This window comes from Falco naumanni, chromosome W (genome assembly GCF_017639655.2).
Source record: "Falco naumanni isolate bFalNau1 chromosome W, bFalNau1.pat, whole genome shotgun sequence".
Taxonomy (NCBI): Eukaryota; Metazoa; Chordata; class Aves; order Falconiformes; family Falconidae; genus Falco; species Falco naumanni.
The window spans coordinates 17,425,357-17,445,945 of NC_054079.1; the positions used below are offsets into that span (position 1 = coordinate 17,425,357).

The 20,589-nt window shown below is 42.7% G+C and overlaps 1 protein-coding gene across 4 annotated transcripts in view; it reads left to right on the forward strand.

Moving 5' to 3' along the window:
• The first annotated feature begins 8,942 nt into the window (after positions 1-8,942).
• LOC121080502 (uncharacterized protein C18orf25) overlaps positions 8,943-20,589 on the forward strand; it is a 57,785-nt gene continuing 46,138 nt past the window's right edge. For 2 of the 4 annotated variants that reach the window (XM_040578550.1, XM_040578549.1), the window contains exon 1: positions 8,948-9,126. The gene's annotated coding sequence lies outside the window, so the exon portion shown is untranslated. Of the gene's footprint in view, positions 9,127-16,674; positions 16,831-20,589 lie in introns of all 4 variants that reach the window. The other 2 variants (XM_040578548.1, XM_040578551.1) reach the window with 2 other exon arrangements.

The window sequence follows — 20,589 nt, forward strand, 5'->3', positions numbered from 1 at the left end:
ATCTTAATAAACAATATCCTATTCCATAGTTTCTTACAATCCCCCCTTTTTTTTTTTTTATCCTATTATTGTTTATTATACACTGCTTTCATTCTCGGCACTGCAAATAAACCTTTTTCCACAATCCCAACATTTATCATAACACTCACAAGGTAATACGTCACAATTACAATAGGCGTAGTTGGGTAATACATATAATAATAACATACAAAACCAAAACTTAAAAATAACACTTTTTCTTAACACGTTCTCCTTTTTTTTTTTTTTTTTTTTTTTAATGCGTCACTATCATGGCTAGACTATAGGGATTTCGCATGCGCGGTCTTTCCAGATTTTTCCAGCACATTCTGTGGGGCTTTAAAATCGCGCATGCGCATGTTCAAAGGTATACACGGACCATTTGCGTGATAAACAATGGCTACTGCGTGCCCAGATGAAGTCCCAAACCCCTTTCCCGAGCTTACCACTCCGGTAAGTCTGTTAATGGTAACATTCATGGCACTATGGCCAAATGACAGGTCCCAGTTTTCAATGTAAGGTTTTTTTCACCACCAGACCACCACGTCACTTGCCAGAGAAGAAAGGTCTAGAGTGGACATTTCGCCCTCTGAACATTCTGTAAGGTGAGTGTTCTCAAAACGTTTAACCTATATGGTTCATTAGAAAGAAGATCAAAATTTTATATATATATCTTTTTTTCTTTTTCTTTTTTTTTTTTTTTTTTTTTTCCTGTTGCTGTTTAGGCAAAGGGTGCGTTTTTCTGTTGTCTCACGTCAAGAACTTATGGCGGAGGTGAAAAAGTATAAAAGGCGTTTCCATATCGTCGTCTTTGCGTTCCTGGCGCTTGTTTTTATTGCTATTCTATTTTTTTTTTTTACTCAGCTTACATTATTATCTGAATTGTTAAGAGTTAATTGTTTCCAAATTTATGTTGGCTATTAAAATGTTATTTTGTGTGTACATTTTGTCATACTACTCGCATTTATTTAACGCCATCGGGTGAAACCATAATAGCAAATTGCATGTTAGTTATAACGTGTTGAATTAATCTTATAAACATGGAACAACACATGGCAAAAACAATAAGGTGGCTAATCCACATAACAAATAAAATAGGATTCGTTTTACCCAGGGGCTCCCGAGAAGCCAGGAAAACAGGTCAATATTCGTCTTTCCAAGTTCAGACGGGAACATGGGCTAACTTCCCTGTCTCTGATGTGATTTGTTTAACTACCTCATCATTGTCATCAATTTTCAAACAACAATTGGAAACATTTACTTTACCACAAACACCTCTTTCTTTGGCTAGCAGGTAGTCCAGAACCATCCTGTGTTGATAAATTGCATTTAACATCAAAAGCTTTAGCTGTTTGATTAGTAATAATTTCCAAGACAGCCTGTAGACGAATGATATGATTCAGATTGTAGATAGGTTCTTGAGCGCCGTTAATAAGTTCATTAGGATTCCAAGTTGCAGGTTTATAATACTGTATGATACGTTGGGGTGTCCATTCATGTAATAAATATTGGTACCCCCTCAATTCTTGGGAGTCTGGAAAAATCAACTTGCCACTGTTGCCCTGGCTAATTTTCAAACACATTTCACATCGCTGAGTCACCTGTTTTATTACAGTATACAAGTTCTGCCCTATCAATTTCTGATTTAGACTTTTATATAAATTATCAGCTCCCCAATGCATCTTATTATGTTCTATTACGGCTGTGGTCCATATTAAATTGGATGGTACCACTATACGACCATCCCTCAAATAAGTCCACTTATTTATTTTATCATTCATGTCCTGAATGACCTTTAAGTTTTCTTTAGAATAATTTGGCTCCTGATCTGTACTTACAGTTTGGATTTTACTATCTGGTATTAAGGATAATTCCTTTTTTCCTACCTCCTCTACTACTTGTATGGCTTCATGGTCGGCCAGGCGGTTTCCAGTTTCCAAATCAGTGCCTTAATGGGCCATCTTATGTTCTTCCTTCCTGGATGACCCTCTTATAACAGAGGGGGCCATTCCTCACATCAAGGTCTGGCATGGCATATGTCCCCACCGCTCAACGCCTACTGGGTTGCAGCCAGCAGCAGAGCTCAAGATCTTTCTTGGTGGCAAACACAGAGGCCAACCCAGTCTTGCCCTTGATTGTGGTAGGAGGCACTTGACCAACCTTATTCCTTGTACTTCGTTGTCAATGCAGAGTTTCATCTGCACATCCCATAACAAGTCACAGTCATGGTAAAACACAGATTTACATTAGTAGGTCTACTACAGAGTGTATTTTATTTTAGTTTTTATGCAATATTCCCCACAGCCTTGCTGACCAAGGGATATTGTTTTACCTGAACTAGGCAGGCCTCCCGTTTATCATTTCTACTGTAACAGGTAAAGCATTTTTTTCCTTACCTGGAATTTACTTCCAGATATACCTGGTTAAAGATTTCTTTTACTTCAGGGAGGTCCTCTCTTCCACTTTTCTGTTGAATTAAAGATAAGCTCAACATTTTAGTTAATTGATCATTTTTAACTTTTGGTTTCATTTCCCCTTCTTTAAACGTCTAGATGTTTTAATAAATCTCTTCCTAACAAAGTTTTTGGAGATTTTGGCATTCTTATTTGTTTTCTTAGTTTGTACTTTAAAGGTTTCAGGTTATTTTCCTGGCGGCCAGCAGCTCCCACAACTGTAACAAATTCTTTTCACTGAAGTTTAACACCAAATAAGTTGGTTTTATATTCACCAACTTTTCTACATCACGATTACCTTAGTAAAAATCAACTCGAACCTTTATCCAGTCCTATTCACAACTAACTTTCAAACATCTAAATTTCCCCATCAGAGATTCACCTTTACTCTCCTCAGACCCGCTGCCTGCCCTAGAGGGGCCGTTACCGGTCCTGTTGTGCTGCAAATGCTGCAGCAATCGGGGTGACATTGTCAGGTCCTTCTGCAAAATCGTCAGCAACAGCAACCCCCTCCTCCCCACCATCAGGAGGATTCGGGGCAGGAGATGCTGTTCCTGCTCTGCAGGTTACACAAGCCTGCCTCTGCAGCAGCACTTCTATTTTAACTCTTTCTTACCCTGAATGCAAATCTGCTACTTGTTGCTTGTTGCTTTAAGTCTGTGTTATTACATATCAGCCTTCGCAGGCAAATAGCAAACACCCTGCCATGCGTCCAGCGTGACTCAGCCGCACCGTCGAGGGGGTACGGGGGTTTGTACAAACTCACCCCAATACTTTAACACTTTCACAGGGTTTTGTTTTTTTACTCTCCACCCCCCCCCCCGGCTTCAGATCTTACATACATTAGCACAAGTTTTTTATCTTACAACGTGTTTCATTCTGGTTGCTCCATAGAAGGAACCACAACCTCCCCTCTGATCCTTTTGCATTGCTAATATTAAGGGATCTTGTGGAGCTAGGTTAATACCACACTCTTTTGCCACTCTGGGTGATTCCTCAGAGTGAAAAACATACCAGCATACATTACTTCATCCCATTTTTCCTCTCGCCTTAAAAATAACATTAATTTTAGCAAAACATTATAATTCAGTGTGCCGTTTAAGGGCCATTTTCTCTGTCCCCTAACTTAGACAGGGGCCACCACTGATTGCAGTACTTAGCCAAAGTTCTCTTATTCACGCTTCCCCAGCTGCCCCCCCCATTTTCTTCCAGTGACCTTTCTTACTATTATCTCAATCGCTATCCCAGCCACAGAGACTCTAATTTCACTTACAGCTCTCTCTCTTATCCCAAGGCGTCCAAACCTTACAGTCAGGGCATTCAATTTCTTGTCGCCACCATACATATAATAATTCTTTACACCATATACACTTTAAAACATACAGAGGTTCACATTCACCCCTCGGATGTTCAAGACAATAACCACATACCAACATTTGTAATATACTGAATACAGAAATGTTCTCACATTTCCAGCATAAATGAGTATAACAATTATTAATAACCTTGTAATTATTAATTAAAAGGCCACTTTTCTCCACATTCCAACTTATAAAGCGGCCACCATTTTACAATATTTTATCAATGTTTTCCTATTCACATTTCCACCAGCGGATCCTCCAATATCCCTCCAGTGACTCAAAACACATCCTAACGGGCTTTTCTTTAAAATCCCACCACTCTGTTTTCTTCCCATTTTTCCAGCTTACACTCACAGAACACACTTATCACTTACAGAATTTTTATTTACAAAATGCAACACACAGGTATCTTTTTACAGCAACACCAAGAGCTCACTATTATTTTCAAAAATATAGCCAAAATCACAGTAACAATTATCAAAGTCAAATTCCACATTCCATAAATCCGGTAACCAAAATAAGCAACACTGCAGCTTGAAAACAATGAATATTCCATTAACGCCTATACATATTCATTACCTGAACCCGCCTACCCTCTCTTCGTATGCTAATTAGCTTATCAGTCTTTCACGCTTGTGCAGATTCTTCCAAAAATTGTGGGCCGGGGTCTTTAGAATGTGGGCCGTGGTCTATGGGAGGAAGGCTGTAGGTCTTCCTCATGGTGTACTTTTCACCTTTTGCTCATTTGCAGTGTTCTTATCAGTCTAAGGTAATTTATGCCCTTGCTGGCCATCTGCTTTTCTTGCTTAATTATTTCTTTTACCCTTATCTGTCCTCTCCTGCTGAAGTGTTCCGCTAAAGTTTTTCCCATTATTTTGCCACAAACTGAGTTTTGAGGAGCGCTTGCCCTAAAGGTTGTCTGGATTTACCTCAGAGTACAGCTGAAGGGCTTTCCTCAGTCGTTCCAGCCACTCAGTGGGGCTCTCATCTTTTTTTTTTTTTTTTTTTTTTTTTTTTGCATTTCATTACATGCTTTATTGATATTCTGGCCACGGGGTACTGCTTCTCTAATCCCCTGAATCACTATAGTTCTCAGGTCCTGCATATGAGTTCTATGCACCGGATCCTGATTATCCCAATTAGGTCTTTGGAGTGGCCATTTAATATCTGCTTGGGGTCCCTGGGTTTCCTCGGTAGTAAATAATTGACAAAGGATAGATCGCATCTTATCCCAAGTATAAAGGTTTGGTCCCAGAAATTGATCTAATCTTTCTGCCACTCCGAGTGGGTCCTCAATTAAGTTTCCCATCTCGGTCCTTTTAAAATCTCGTAGGTCAGCCGAATTTAGAGGCACAGAAATATATCCGGTCACAGGTTGAGGTCCCCCCATGGGCATTTCCCTTAGGGGGTATATTTGAGCTGCCCCTTTTTGACTTCTAGTTACGCGTTTAGGAAGAGGGGGAGACCCTTGTTCCGACTCTGGTGGGGGAGTGGGCGCTCTGGGGACCTCTGCAGGAGCAGGAGGAGAAATGTAAGGAGGGGGGGTTAGAAGGGTTTCGTCTAACTCTCCCTTCTTTTTCTTTTGTTTAGTTTTTTTATTTCATTCAGCGGGTAAAGTCTAGCTCCCGGTTTTTTAGCCACACCTCCGCATATTGACTCCCCTCCGGGTTAAGGTTTTTTTTTTTTTATTATTAACCCAGAGGTTTAATTGCTGTCTTACCCAATCCTCTTCTGACCCATAGACTGGCCAAAAGACATTTTTAGAAATCTTCTTCCCTCCCCATATCTTAGTACAATATTCTATCATTTTCTGCTTATCTTTCCCTAGGGTTCCAGGGAAATATCTCCAATTGTCTAAGATATATGCAAGAGGGGTATTCTTAGGTACAGTGGGTACCCTTCCCATGGGATTCGAAGGCTTGCTGCCCTTCGCCCCCATCTTCTGGAATATCCACAAACATACACTCACTCGCTCCCCTTGTTCCTGGCCGTCCCTCGCGGGAGATGGGAAACGCAGTACTTAAGAGTCCGCACTCGCTTGGTTCAGTATATCGAACCTCTCACTCGTTATATTCCAGGAAACCCAATCCCGCCCGAACGGCAAAACCCGCGAACAAATTCGCAATATACTTACGCGTCCTGCGTCTTCGTCCGGACTCCCGTGCACAGAATTTTTATGGGATTTTACCGGTTTCTCCTTTGCTCATTATTCTAGAGTTTAGGTTCGTCGGTAAGGTTGGAGTAAGCTGTTGGTCGCGGGGCCGCGAAATGTCGCGGGGCACCTCCCCGGAGGACCAAAGCCCACTGTTCCTTATCCGAGTCACGGCACCAGAAATTGTTATAAATTGAGACCACAATTGATCATAATCCAATTAAAATTTTATTAATTATAGCAAGTAGAATATGAGCAAAGACAGCGCTGGACGGCAGGGGAGTCTGCGCTCCGCCAACTGCCGCCCTGAGCAGTTTAAACAGTCCTTTTTTATACTCTTTACTTTCGTGTTTATGAAGTAGTGGAGGTGTTAACCCCTTACTCATATATCTTTATATGGGGTCGTCTGTCTTGTTTCTGTCTGGCGGTTATCTTCTCTTCTACAAGCAGCATCCTGGATGTAGTGGAGGTGTTAACCCCTTACTCATATATCTTTATATGGGGTCTTCTGTCTTGTTTCTGTCTGGCGGTTATCTTATTTTTCACAAGAGGCATCCTGGATATCTGGCGCCTAGTCTTTACATTATGCTTAACATAAATCTTAATAAACAATATCCTATTCCATAGTTTCTTACACTTTCTAAAGATGTTCCACCGAGACTCCCGTTTCTCAACTGCATTTCTTCATGGTAGAGGAGTTCTTACCGCTTCCTCGTGGAGGTAACATACTGAAATCATTGCACTCTTGGTAGAGGTGGTCAAAGAACAATAAAACAAAGCCAGAGGAGACTAGAAGAGGTGCTGGGCTGTACACCCTAAATTCCTGGAGCCAACACCACCTCCTGCTTTTCCTCTTCCCTTCCTAATCTTTCATCCCATCTCCCTGAAAATTCAGAGTAAATAGCCTGGTATTTCTCCTAATCTGGCATTTAAAATCTTAGACAATAAAGCTTTCACCACTTCCCTTAGGGAGACAATTTTCCAGGCTGTCCTTCTGCATTCAAAAGCTTTCCACCCTGATTCTCAGCTTAAACATGCCCTTCCTTCATTTCACCTCATTAAAATCATTAAAGTATCACCAGTCTTCTCCCTTCATGCCACTTACTTCATTCAAATATTTACAGATCCCTAATGTCTCCCTGCTTAGTTTACTAATTCCATGGTACCTATGATAGTCCGTAATTCTTTTTTTTTTTTTTATAATGCCTCCAGCCTGCCGATTCCTTCAGTTGTGGTTCTTTGAGCTCCTTTCCATTTATCACTCTTCTTGCAAATGCAAGGCAGATGCTCACTGCCCTCGCCTGTGTCATGCTTTTCTGTACGCCATCCAAAACTACATTGCCTGTGCCTCACTGCTGCATCCTAACGCCTGTGCAACAGTGTGCCGTCCTCCGGGTGTCTTTCAGGAGTCATGCCTCCAAAGCAGATCCTTCCCTGTAAATACAGATTCCAGATTTTTTTTCCCAGAAGTAGCCAGCCAGGTTGTGGAGGTTGATTTTAGTTGGTGGCAGGGCATGGCTAGAGCTGCGTAGGAAATCAGAGCATCCTACAGATTAGAGCCCACAGCAGCCTCATGCAGAGGAGGTTTTATCCTTTCCTGAGTGCGGATTTTGTTAACACCCTACTTGTTCCTTCTTATGCTGACACCGTCGATATTGAATGCACCGATGAGGCTGGTGCTCTTGCAAAGGAAGTTTTTTACCTGTTTGGTGAGAAGCATCTTGCAAAGTAGTTCTAAAAGGGAATTGTGAATTCCTGAATACGTATCTCTGCTTCTACCTGAATCTCTCTCTTATCCTTATTTCTCCTCAATGTGGTACATTCTTCTGAGGTGGTATGTGATGTCTTTGTTTCTCAAGTCCATGTACTTGATTTGGGTGGTGGTGCGGGTAGATGCATACACACAATTCTATACCATCAACCCTAAAACTGATTCTGTGCCATAAGCAGTGGCTGTGGAGGAGTGGGATCCTCCAGGAGTGCCTCTGCTGCATGCTGCATGTTTGACGCGAATTTCCCAGGCGTTTGTAGGCCCCCATTGGGATTCAGGGACTATGCTGAAATGATTGCTGCCACATGTTTTCAAACTGCAGAGCACCGCCTACAATGTATTGTGCAGTTGTGCAGCATATATACCCCAGGGCTGCAAAGCTAAAGACTCTGATTAAGAAACATCAGAACGATGTTTAATGTACTCATTACAATGTTTCCCTAATTGCACACCATGCTTCACCCACCCAGCCCCCAGGTCTCTGATCTCAGGGAGCGCAGGGGCAGGATCACCAGGATCCGGTTGGAGGGAGAACAAGTGCTGGCTGACAGGGCTGGTGAGAGGTGTTTGCTGGGCTCCCGCCGCCTTCACCTGCATCCCCCCTGGCTCGGCCCTCCTCATTGCCCAGCCTCTGTGCTGGGGGAAGACGTTTCGTTCTCCTCCTTTCCTTCTTCCTCCTCTGCTCTTTTCCTCTGGCGAGTCAGCTCCAGCCACCGTGCTTTGCACACTTGGGCTTTGTCGCCAGGGAAGCGCACCAGTGGTGTGCTGGCAGCCCGCAGCAGGCCCCCCTCCTGGCTAACCCACCGGCCATCGGCTGCCCCCGCTTTCCCCTGCGGTGGGCGACCGCAGTGCGACCAACCCTCGCCACGGCTGCCTGCCTCTCACGCGGGCGCAGCCCCTCACACCTCGGCCCAGGCACCTCGGCGGGGGCCCAGCCTCAGGCCGCGGCCCCTCAGGCGACGCCCACTGGGGCCGGGGGGGCTCTGCCTGTGTGTGTCAGGGAAGGCACACCGCGGGGAGGCGCGACAGTCAGTGAGCGGGTGCGAGCCCGAGCCTGCCGCTCCCTCAGGCGGGGGGAGAGCAGCGGGTCGGGTCGGGGCCTGGCGGGCGCGGTTCTGCGCCGCGCGGGGGCGCTGGCGGGCGGTAACCGTCCTGCGCGGCGCTCGGCTGCTCCGGCGGCGGCGGAGGGAGGAAGTGACGCCGCGCAGCGGAGTCCCGTGGCCTTCGGTGACATTCTTTCTGGCGGCGGGGGCGCGGAGCAGCGGCGGGGGGGCGGTGGCGAGGCTGAGACAAAGCTCCTTCCGGTTGCCTGTGCCCCAGCTCCTGCTCCTTGGGGGGGAGGGAGGCCAGGAGGGGTCCTGCGTTGCCCAGGTGAGTGGGGCTGAGGCTGGCCCGCTGCGGTAGGGCCGGCCCGGGCAGCCGCGGGGGCGGCGGGACTGTTGCCGTTAGCCGCCGCTGTTCGCGGGAGGGAGGGGTACCGGCCTCACCGCCCCTTCTACTGGCCGTGCTGGGAGCGGGCGGCCCGGTGCTGCCCCGATGCGGGCGGGCCCGGCCCGGTGGGGGTCTGGTCTCACCAGGGCCGGTGTGTGTGTGTGGGCAGGCCTGCCTGCCCGCCCGCCCCCGGTGGCTGAGGGGAGCGTCGGGTGGCTGGTGGGTGGCTGAGCGCTGCCCGGCTCGGCGTGGCGGCAGTGACCTCTACCACGGCCAGACAAGGTGCTCGGCAGGCGGGAGCCGCCGTTGTGTGTCCCCCGCCCGCCCGCGATCGGCGGAGGAATGCCTTGTTACAGCTCCTGGGGGCAACCTCGGACCCTTTTGGTGTTTTCTAACACTCCTGCGACGTGCTGTGGGATCGTATTTGCTGTTGGGAGAAAACCCCTTTGAAAAACGAGGCGTGTAACTCCTCCGGGTTTATGCTTCTCGAGGTTTTTTTGCCCGTTTACCTTGGATGATGTGCTAATACGTATTTGATGTCGAAAAAAAGTTCAAGTTGTTCGCTGCTTATCTAGCCTGAGTTCCCCTTGAACTCCTAAAGGCTTGTAGATGTGGCTTTGAGCAGCACAGCCATCCAAGGAGAATATAAAATTGAACTGTGCTACTTGTTCTTTTTAAAAAGAAAAAAGGCAGCCTGAGCAGACTTGTAATGTTTTAACTATTTCCCCAATTCCTGTATTGTAACTTTCTTTGCACTGAGGTTATTGGACAACTACTAAGAGGCCACGTTTTGAAAGGCTTGCGTTGTGGATTTTTGTAGGTTTAGGTTGTGTGGCTGGTAGGGAGAGCTTCCACCCTTGTTAAGCAGCATCTGATTGTATTTATGTCTTAGTTTGTTAATAGTGGAACAAGGCAACTTGTCTTAAAGTTTGTAGGTACCTTTGTGAAACTATAACAGCACTTAGTAGAACAAGGTATTGGTTGTAACTAGTTATGCACTTTAAACCAGCACAAAGTACCCAACAGCACTTCAAAAGCTGAAAAAAAAAAATCTGATGTGTAGAGATGGTATGGTATAAGTCAATCCTGTTTCATTTTTTTTTTCTTGGGCAAGTAAGTCTAGCTTATAAAAATGAATGAGCAGTAAATCTTGGAACCCTTTAGCATCTCTTTAAAAATGTAAAATTTCTCTTAATCCCCCCCTTCCCCAATTTTTATTTGGTTTTAAATCTTGTCTGGTACTTGCCAAGTATAAGACCAAATAATAGTTTTACTTATAGGCAAGTGCTGGCCTATTTCCAGTTTTCAAGCTAAAATTTTAAGAACAAACAGTAATAGCTCTCCCCTTAAAACAGCAAACAAAATTAAAATGTTTCTCTTAAAGTCTCTTATGTTGCTCAAGACCTTGAGGTGGAAAACTGGATATAGTGTGCCCTTTTGAGGTCTTCATCTTGTGGTTCTCCTGCCCTAGTTAACACCTGTAATTGCTGTTTCTGTGATATAAGAGCTGAAAGTCAGGCAGTTACAACAGTGCAGCTTCCCCTGTTGCCCTGGAGGAGGGAAATATCGCCTTTGGAGAGCAAATAGGTTTGTAACAAGCTCTAAGGAGGACAGCAAGTTGCTTGTCGCGTGTTTGCTAAACTCAAACACTCCCCACTCCCCTGTTATACATGTACGATACAAAAGCAGTGAGATGAAGTACAGAGGACTCGGCTGTTCAACAGCAATCATTTATAAGCATCATTTTCTGAGTATTTCTCACATCTAGTGATGTAGAGCAGTCTGGTGCTGGCAAAAGAAGCTCCGAAGGGGGTGGTTATGTTGCTACTTAAAGCCGGTAAAATACTCCTTTCTGTGGTTCTGGTATACCAATAACATTAGTGTTTTGTCTGAGGGATTAGGAGGAACAGTGGGGGTGATGGAAGGTAGTACGTGAGTTTGGGCAGCTGGTATTATGGTCAAGTATGAGGATAACAGTTGTGACTCATTTTTAAACACTTGATTTTTTAATTATGTGTGGACTATTTCTGTTTGCTCTTCAGCCTAATTGCTAGTTGGCATCATGAAGAGGTACGATGAGAAATTCCTGAGATATTCAGGAAGAGGAAAGGACTGTGGTCTTACACATGCAAGTGTGTGATGTGTATTGCTGCGCAGCCTGGCCATCTATGCTTGCACTCGTGCACGAAGGCTGCTTGCTTGGTAGAAATTGAAGTGCACAAACAAGTTGGGAACGGAGTGGATACATTAAACAGGGGACTGTGAAGGGAGGGGAAAAAGAAAGGAACCTTAAGTCAACCACAAGGCAGTTGAGAATGGTCGATACAGAGTGGTCACAACACACAAACGAAGCACCGCTCTAACTGATAAAGGGGAGGTTGGAAGGATGTTTGTAAGCATTTGACAAATGGGCAAATGAAGCTGGCCGCTGACAGTGTGGAGGAGGTGGGGATTAATGAGGTAAGATAAGATCGAATGAACAAAGAGTAAATATAGGGAGTCATGAGGGGCTTTGAACACTAAACATTGGGGAGATAAGTTGGTGTAACTTGATCAGAGAAAATTGCCTTGGTTGTCCTGACACACACACCTACCCCATCTACTTGCTGTTTATTTACCTTTAAAATGCAGGCTGCTTTGCCTTGCCTTGATTTGGTTCACTTTCTTCAGTTTCTCTTGTATATTATCACCTTTACTCCCTGCTCCACCAAGGATGTATATGCCATCTGTGACCCACCTGTATATCAACATCTCACTTAAACATCTGTTAATGAGATGGGAGTCTCCATCTACCACATGGTGAAAGTGGCTGCAGACCAAGCATTCACAACTGTTTGCCCTCCGACCAAAATGTCACCAGGAGATATGTTAAAGCTTTGAAAGATTTTCAAATGAGTAAATCGTTTCAAGCAACCTGTATTTAATTTTCTATAACGTTTCAAAGTTAGTGTGTTGATGGTACTTTTTGACAGAATTGGGTCTATGGTCAATCTCAGCTTCTGTGTTTTTATCTGCAGTTGACTAAATGATTTAGAAAACTGTAAACATTGACAGAAACTGAGCAGCAGATTTAATAACACATTTACTAGCTCAGAGTGAAAGATTTAAATACCATACTTGCAAGCATATAACTTGCACCTCAGGATAAGTATTCTTGAAAAGAAGTACTAAAACTTGGAAGTCTTTGTGGGCTTCAACATTACCGGTACCAATGGGGAACTGAAAATGAAGCACCAGTGGGAGAGGGGAACAGACAGTGCTGGGAAAGAGCTCTGGGATAAAGTTGTGTGGTACGGTTTGTGTTGCTGCAGTTACAGCTCTGAGATAACCTGAGGGCTTACGTGACAAGGAAACCACTTTTGTCTTGGTTTGCCAGTATATGAATTGAAGCTAAGCAGAGAACCGACACTCGCAGCTGAACTGTTACAACACCGAAATCTGTGGCAGCAAATATTATTGCAGGGAACTTAGTATGATTTTCATTGTGATTTGTGTTGTCTGTCTTTTGCATCTTTGTTCCAGGTTTTTAATGCATAATGCAATTCTCAGGCTGCAACTTCAGGTCTAGAATGCAATGTCTACAAATGTGCAATTCAGAGCAAAAAGAAAACTGGATGCAAGAGACTAAATGAAAATGTGCATGTAGTGTAAATATTAGCCTCTGCTGTTGCTTTCTCATAACATAACTCATTTCTGTGAGCTAGACTGGAGACACTGATGCTTTGTCACTCAGTGTTACTGCTAAGGGTTAGAATTTAAGTTTGTGGTTGCTCATTCCAACTTGTTAATGTTTCCTCTTCACCTGTCTGGTCAGCATGAATAGAGCCTGTACAGTATAGCAATTTCTCCACAGATATGACTGACTTTCTGGAGTTCAGGCACACATTGATTACTCATTCAGGACCGAAAATGATGTGGCTCACTCACTGAGGTGTTGCCATTACACCGTTGCAGATGCATTACTGAATGTGCAGGGAGGTCAAGTAACATCCCTGTGGTCACGTGATGAGTCAGCTTTAGATTCAGAGTGATCCAACCTAATATCCCTTTTTATTTAAGAAGGCATTTAGGGTTTTATATCAATTAGACAATGTAGTCTGTCTCTTGAATGCTCAGAAATTGATTGTAATAGCAGAATAGTGTACAGGCTTCAGCTGTATCACACCTTGCGATACTGGTCTCTGAGAAGACAGTTTTAAAGCTGTTAGGACTCAGTCTGACAGCTTTTTAATCATAAGCAGAACAGGTGGTCACTTAATTAAATGTAAGTATTTAAGACTCTGTCAAGCTAACATTTTTGTTTCGGTGTACATGGATTTGCCTTTATAGTGAGACTTCTGCAGCATCCTGCACAGAGCTTTTCTGCTCTGATGCTTCAGAATTTCCTGGAAATGAGCAGGAAGAGCCAAGCCATGACTGGATAACTGCTTGTCTTGCTAAGTTTCTGCTGTAGTGTCTTGCTTTGTTGTGCTTGGTCATCAGCCTATCAAGACTTAGTTTAGAGAAGGCAGATTTCACTTCCATTCTTCCAAAACAGGTAGAGACTAAGTGACTCAGAGTAGCAGAGCTGGGAGTAGCTAAGATCCAGACTTCATAATACCAGTTGTCTATGGGATGGTGCGGTTATTTCAGCGATTTGTTTTCCATTAAGAATATTACATTTGCCTGATACCAGTTTGAGGTTAGTGCTGTATGCTCCAATAGCATTGTCAAACTTTCTGAAGTAAAAGAAACAACATGCTAGCCAGGTATGGTTAAGACAGTACTGTTCTCTTGTACCGTGGCTTTCTTGTTAGCTGGTAATCTCCCGACTCCTGCACTTTTTTTTTTTTTCCTCCCAATTCTTGCTAGAGAAACAGTTCTAAATAATCTGGCAAAAGAAAAATTTTAGGGAAAAGGTTGGTAAAGAGTAGGTCAGGAAGCTGTCTGCTAGTTCCCTGTGCTTGTGGTTGGAAATACAATGTAAGATAGGGGGGAGGTTTAGAGGCTGGCTGCTAATGAAGTTGGATGAAATGCTGGTAGCCTCAGGCCTCATTGTGTTTAATAAGATGTCTTTTGGAAATGGAATTGTCATTGTGGGGAAAAATGGGCTTGCGGGTAGCAGTGCCCATGAGCTGCATTACCAATAAATACCATTTCGGTTGTCAGTAGCTATGGTTCCTCCAGAGCTGATATTTACCTTTTGATCTGCACTACACTGAATCTGTGAGGAGTTATAAAAATAAACATTTCATTGAGTATTGTTTTTTAAAGAGCCTTTAAGGTGAAGTTTTATTTTCCATGATTCCAGTTACTCATATTAATAAGTTACTTTAAAAGCAATTCACAGGCTTTGGATCCACTCACTGTAATGAAGAAAATCCAGAAATTGTTGAATAATGTAAAACTAAGCTAGGGAAATTTAGTGAGTATCTTGCCAGAGTTAGCCAATTATTGAGGGCTTCTGAAGTTATAGAACTCACCCCAATTTAAAGTTAGTTTGATAACAGCCACTTGATCTCCCTTTTTTGTTTTACAAGATCAATATGTTTTTTCTGCTTTTTAACACCTGTAGTGCATTTCACTGTTTGTATGGAACTCAGCAAGGTGCAGCAGTAATAAGACTGTGTTGAATTAACAGAATGGGATTGAATTAATGCTCCAGACTTGATGCTCTTTTTTTTCTTCTATCTCCTCTTTTGCTGGGAAGTTGTATATATTGTTTGTCTCCTGTTGCTAACCATTAGCTTTATTCTTCAAAAAGCTCTGTCAGTTGAGCTTCTTTTTCTTAAATCAAGAACAGTAATGCAACAAATCATTTTGGATTAAATGGTGCTTTTATTTAAAAGGTGTTTTTTTTGGTGTGTTTTTTTGTTTAATTCCTGTCAGGACTTACTTGCATGGTACTGATGAATGCTACCTTTTTCTTTTGTTCCTTTTATAGCTGGTAACTTGGTATCTTCTTACATGCTGTTACTTAATTTCTGTAGTCAAATATATGCAAAGTCTCCTGTACGTTGTGAGAAAGAAATGTGTTTCCTGGTCTGTCTGTTATCCTCTGAAAGTAGAGGTCAAATTTCTTCACCTCTGCCAACTGGGAGTAAATACTGTAGGAAGTATTCGATAGTAAAGCCCATGTTAGAGGCATTATTCATAGCGCAGATATAACTGGCTTTTGACCCAGTCAGTTCTGGTTTTTGAAATACCCAAAGTAGCTTTTACTCATCTGCAGAACCAACCTGTGCTTACTTCATACTGTTTTTTTCTTCTGTTCTTTGTCAAAAGTTTATTCTAAATTAACCCTCTCCTGCACTGTTCTTTTTCCTTACCACCCTTCATTCTCCTTCCATAACAGACCATGTCACAGTCCCTCTAATTCTGCCAGTGCCCACAGATGTTTGTCTATGGCTGGTGGCATCCTACAAGGATTTAACTTTTGTTGCATTAGTTTCTTGGGAAAGCTCAACTAAGGATTTGTAAAGATACAGACTCAAAGGTTAGCTGCCTTGAGTTAACTGTGCTCTTGAGTATGGTTCAGTGGCATGGGTGAGCTTTCTTGATGAGAAGGTAGTGGGCTGTTTCCAGTGAAGCTGTACCTGCTGCTTACTGAGTCCTAATTAGGTCATGACAGACCAGTGTCACGAGTGCTTTCTTCTTTAAGAGCACTTTGGACATGTGAAGACTATGGTATTGATTGTTAGCAATCTGGTGGATGCAGAAATCAATTGGCACCTCTTATTACTGGTCTAAAAACCATCAAGGGTTTGGTGTAAAGAACAGCACAAGAGCAGCTAGTATCCTACTGCTAGTAAAATTTCCATAATGTGAATGTGATGTGGCTTTGCCTTTAGTGTATAGATACAGTTTTTCAGGAATATACCTACTGCAAATTCATGTTGCAATATTTAGATTTTATACTACTAGCTTAATAATTAAAGAAACAAATGAATAATTTTAGTGGGTTGTGTATGAGAAAATGACTTGAGATCAGGGTTTGGTTGGCTTACAGCTTCGTTCCAGCCTTTCTGTAGAATTTGGAGATATCGCCTGGTCTCTTTTCTTCACTTGGCCAGACCATAAAATGGGCATGTTACTGACCTAAAACCAACTCTTCAAACGCCTTGACAACAGTACTGCATCTTTGCTCTATTTCCTGTAGGAAAGATGTGTAAAAAGATCTGATCATAAAATACTTACAGACTGTAGAGACACTTAATATCTCTTGACTCATCTTTGTTAAATGGCTGTCATAAACCTGTACCACTTGTGGTGGTACGCTCGGTGTACCAGGAGGTACTCCACTCAGTGACTTGAGCTCTTCGATAGCTGTAAGAGATGGGGAGATGCTGGTGAGTCGCTGCGTGGGCTACTGAAGTACCCTCAAGAACAGCCCAGGCGGTTGTGGCATCGGTTAGGTAGGCAGCACTGTTACTGGAAAGGAATGTTACACAGAACTTGACAAAACAGCTCTTATATCTGCTGAGAGTATCTCTCCTCCTGATTTCAAAGGTTGTGCAATTTTGGAGTGGTGTTTTGCAAGATCAGATGAGTCGTCCAATGCTTTCCCTTGCTCCAGGCCTGTTGTTGCTGTCTGTTGTGTAAGATGCTCGCCTTGCTGTTATTCTGGACCCTGACTCTCATCTCATTCAGCTTAGTAGCCTGATGGTAAGGTGCACAGCTTTCCTCTGGGAAGTTAATTACAAAAGGACTTGATGGGTGCTATCTGGCCAAGCTGGTAGGCACTTCTGCCTCTTTACAATGGCAGTGGGTTGTGGGGTGGATTTCAGGGCTCCTGGAACTGTGACCCCTGTCCCATGGCACACACTGCTGCTTCAAGATTTCCAAAACATGACAATAGCAAGGTATGTTTGTGCCTGTCCATGCTGGACTGGCTCTGATTTTTGCAGGTGACGGCACAAGCCCTTCTCAAATTAATACTGCAGTGCTGAGATAACTTTACTACTTCAAAGCTATGTTGCAGTTGTCCTGATCTGCCAGTTCTAGCTATTGGCGAGTAACACAATGATTGATTACTTTCAGGATATTTCAGATAAATGGCCTTAATAGGAAGAAAATGAGTGCTCTGAAAATCATGATTAATTTGTTATGGTTATGCTCTAGCAATTTAAAGTGATGTGAGCATTACTTTATTGACCATGGTAGAACAACAGACCAATGCTGCTTGAGAAGAGGCTGTCTGTTTATATAGAATGGCATGAACCAGCAGAGGAAGCACAAAATACAATTCCTTTGACTAACAGAAATAGATAGGTAAAGTGAGAAATTTTTTTTAAACTCAAAATCTTAGAAAAAGATGGTACATCTGTGTGACTGCCCTCGGTAGGGTGATCTTCTGAAAGCTAATATATGGCAGAGAGAAAAAGAAATGAAGCGTGGCTATCCTAGCATTGATTTCTGTCACTAGTTTTGTTGAAAGAATAATGAAAAATCTTAGAGCAAGTTCCTTTAATTTTTAGGAACAGATAGTAATAAAAATATGCCCCCTCTAATTTTTAGAGTAGAGAGCATTGTAGTCTTTAAATCACTGCACGCTTGAGAAAAATGGTTTCACTGTGAGAAAGAAATGAGAATTTTAGAAGGCTAAGTGCAGCCAACCCTGTGTGCCTTTATTTGTATGCTAATGATTTAAAGAATCAGTCACCAATATTCGAGTGAGTGGAGGTTATCTTTATTCAGAGGTTATCTTTATTTGGCAGCACTGGGTGCGTGGGGGATCGCTCCACCTAAGTCATGCACACCAAGGGAACCTTTCAGCCCCCTCTTTATACAAGTCACTCATGTCTATTCATTAACTTTCCGGGAACTTATTAACATATCTCGCACCTGGACAACTAGCACACTCCCATTCAAGGATTTAGTATATCTTCAAGTTAATAATAAGGGTCTCCTCAGATAAACATGAGCACACTGTTCTTTAAATAAATCATATATGGCCCCTTATTCATTCCCCCCTTTTCTAACAACTATTGTAATTTTTTACAACTATAAAAAATCACTATGCCCTATGATCATTCTTTGACAGCACCAAACAAAACATTGAAGTAATGCACATATTAGTATTCCTAAAACTATTACAATGAGTATTATAACAAAAGCATGGTTTAACCATTCCAGGTTAGGTAACCACAAAGTTAATTTGTCCCATATAGCCTTAAAATTCCATGATAAATCATCTTTAGTAATTTCATGTAAAATCTGAAACCTGTTCCATATCTTCTGGAAATCTCTTTCAATTTGATTACTTTGGTCTACATATACATCCAGTAATCATTCCATCCATCAGATTGGGAACAAGTGTTTTGCCCTGGGTTACCAGGACATGCTCTCCCTGTCTTGCTTCGAGCTTTCCAACGACAGTTATTATCACTTTTCATAAATATTGTGGTGGTTAGGCTTAATATTTGTAAATCAAATCTGGAACCCAACTCATATGTTTTATTATCAAATAGGCAATATCCTCCACCATTGTCTGACTTGTTCCAAAAGTCTGGCCAGGTAGGCCATTTCTCATCAAGATATTTCCAGTTTTGAGAGGCCACCCCATACAGGGGCGTTATCAGGCCTCCTTTAGGAAGAGAGGTACATATCCAGCATTCCTTAGCTTTCGTAGCATTAACAATCATTTGCAATGTTTGAAGACTGGTATTGTCTACCCATGCTTCAGTTTCTAAAATCCTTACAACTGTTACAATCAAGATCAGAGTAACTTTACACAAATATCCCTTGATCCTTTTGACAGTCCATTGTGTCTCCAGAGATTTCTTTACCCGTCAATATCAGGTTCCTCCTTTATCTTAATTGGAGTAAAGATGACCAACAATACTCAATAGGGTCCATTCCACTTCTCTTGTAGAGGATCACCCTATTATAATTAGGGTCTAAAGAACTGTAGTCCCATGGGTCCTGCCAGGGTGATGGCCTATGATTTCTCAGGAGCCTTCTTTATCCTAGAGTAGTGAATCTAGGCTGGTTGTTCTCTTAACAGCAGTGAAGGTTGTCAGCAGCACCTGATAAGGTCCTTCCCACTTTTAAAGGTTTCCCTGAAAAAGTCTTTATATACGCATAGCCACCAGATTTAAAGGAGTGGATTGGTTGATCTAATCCTCTGGCCCTTGTTCCCAATACTTGCTTATTTATAATTTTTAATTGTCCCTGGAGGGCCTTCACACATTCACACAAATATCCCTCCCCTAACTGCCTTAAATCTTCTCCAGCAAATTGTAACTGGTGCAGTCTCCTGTATAATATTTCAAAAGGGCTCAAATTCCCATTTGTTCTCGGTTTAGTTCGTATTCTTAATAATGCCAAGGGAAGAGATTGGGCCAAGTTAGACTTGTCTCTTGTCCTATTTTTGCTATCTGTTGTTTAATTAAATGGTTCATTTTTTCCACTTGCCCACTTGCTTGAGGCCTATAAGGAGTGTGTAATTGCCAATCTATTCCTAATACTGTACTCGCTTGTATTATTTTGGCACAAAAGTGTGAGTCTCTATTGGAAGAGATTGTTTCCGGAACCCCAAAGCAGGGGATAATTTCATTTAACAATCCCTTTGTTACCTCTCTTGCTTTATTTGTTTGACAAGGGAAAGTTTCTGGCCAACCTGAAAATGTATCAGTCATAACTAATAAATATCGGTACACCCCCCCCCCCCCCCCCTTTTCTTGGGATTTTGGAAAAATCAACTTGCCACTGTTGTCCTGGATAATTTCCTCTACTAATGTTCCCTAGTTTTATTCTATTTGCTACATTGGGATTATTACGTTGTTTTATTACAGTATATAAGTTTTGCCCTATCAATTTCTGATTTAGACTTTTATATAACTTATCAGCTCCCCAATGAGTCTTATTATGTTCTGTTAGGGCTGTGGTCCATATTAAATTGGATGGTACCACTATACGGCCATCTGCCAAATAAGCCCACTTAATTTTATTTTACCATTCATGTCCTGAATTAGCTTTAGGTCTTCTTTAGAATAGTTTGGCTCCTGATCTGTACTTACAGTTTGGATTTTACCGTCTGGTATTAAGGATAATTCCTCCTTTCCTACCTCCTCTGCTACTCGTCTGGCCTCATGGTCGGCCAGGCGGTTTCCAGTTTCCAAATCAGTGCCTCAATGGGCCATCTTATGTTCTTCCTTCCTGGGTGACCCTCTTATAACAGCGGGGGCCATTCCTCACATCAAGGTCTGGCATGGCATATGTTCCCACCGCTCAACGCCTACTGGGTTGCAGCCAACAGCGGAGCTCAAGATTCTTCTTGGTGGCAAACACAGAGGCCAACCCAGTCTTGCCCTTGACTATGGTAGGAGGCAACAGACCAACCTTATTCCTTGTACTTTGTTGCCAATGCAGAGTTTCATCTGCACATCCCATAACAAGTCACTGTCATGGCAAAACACACAG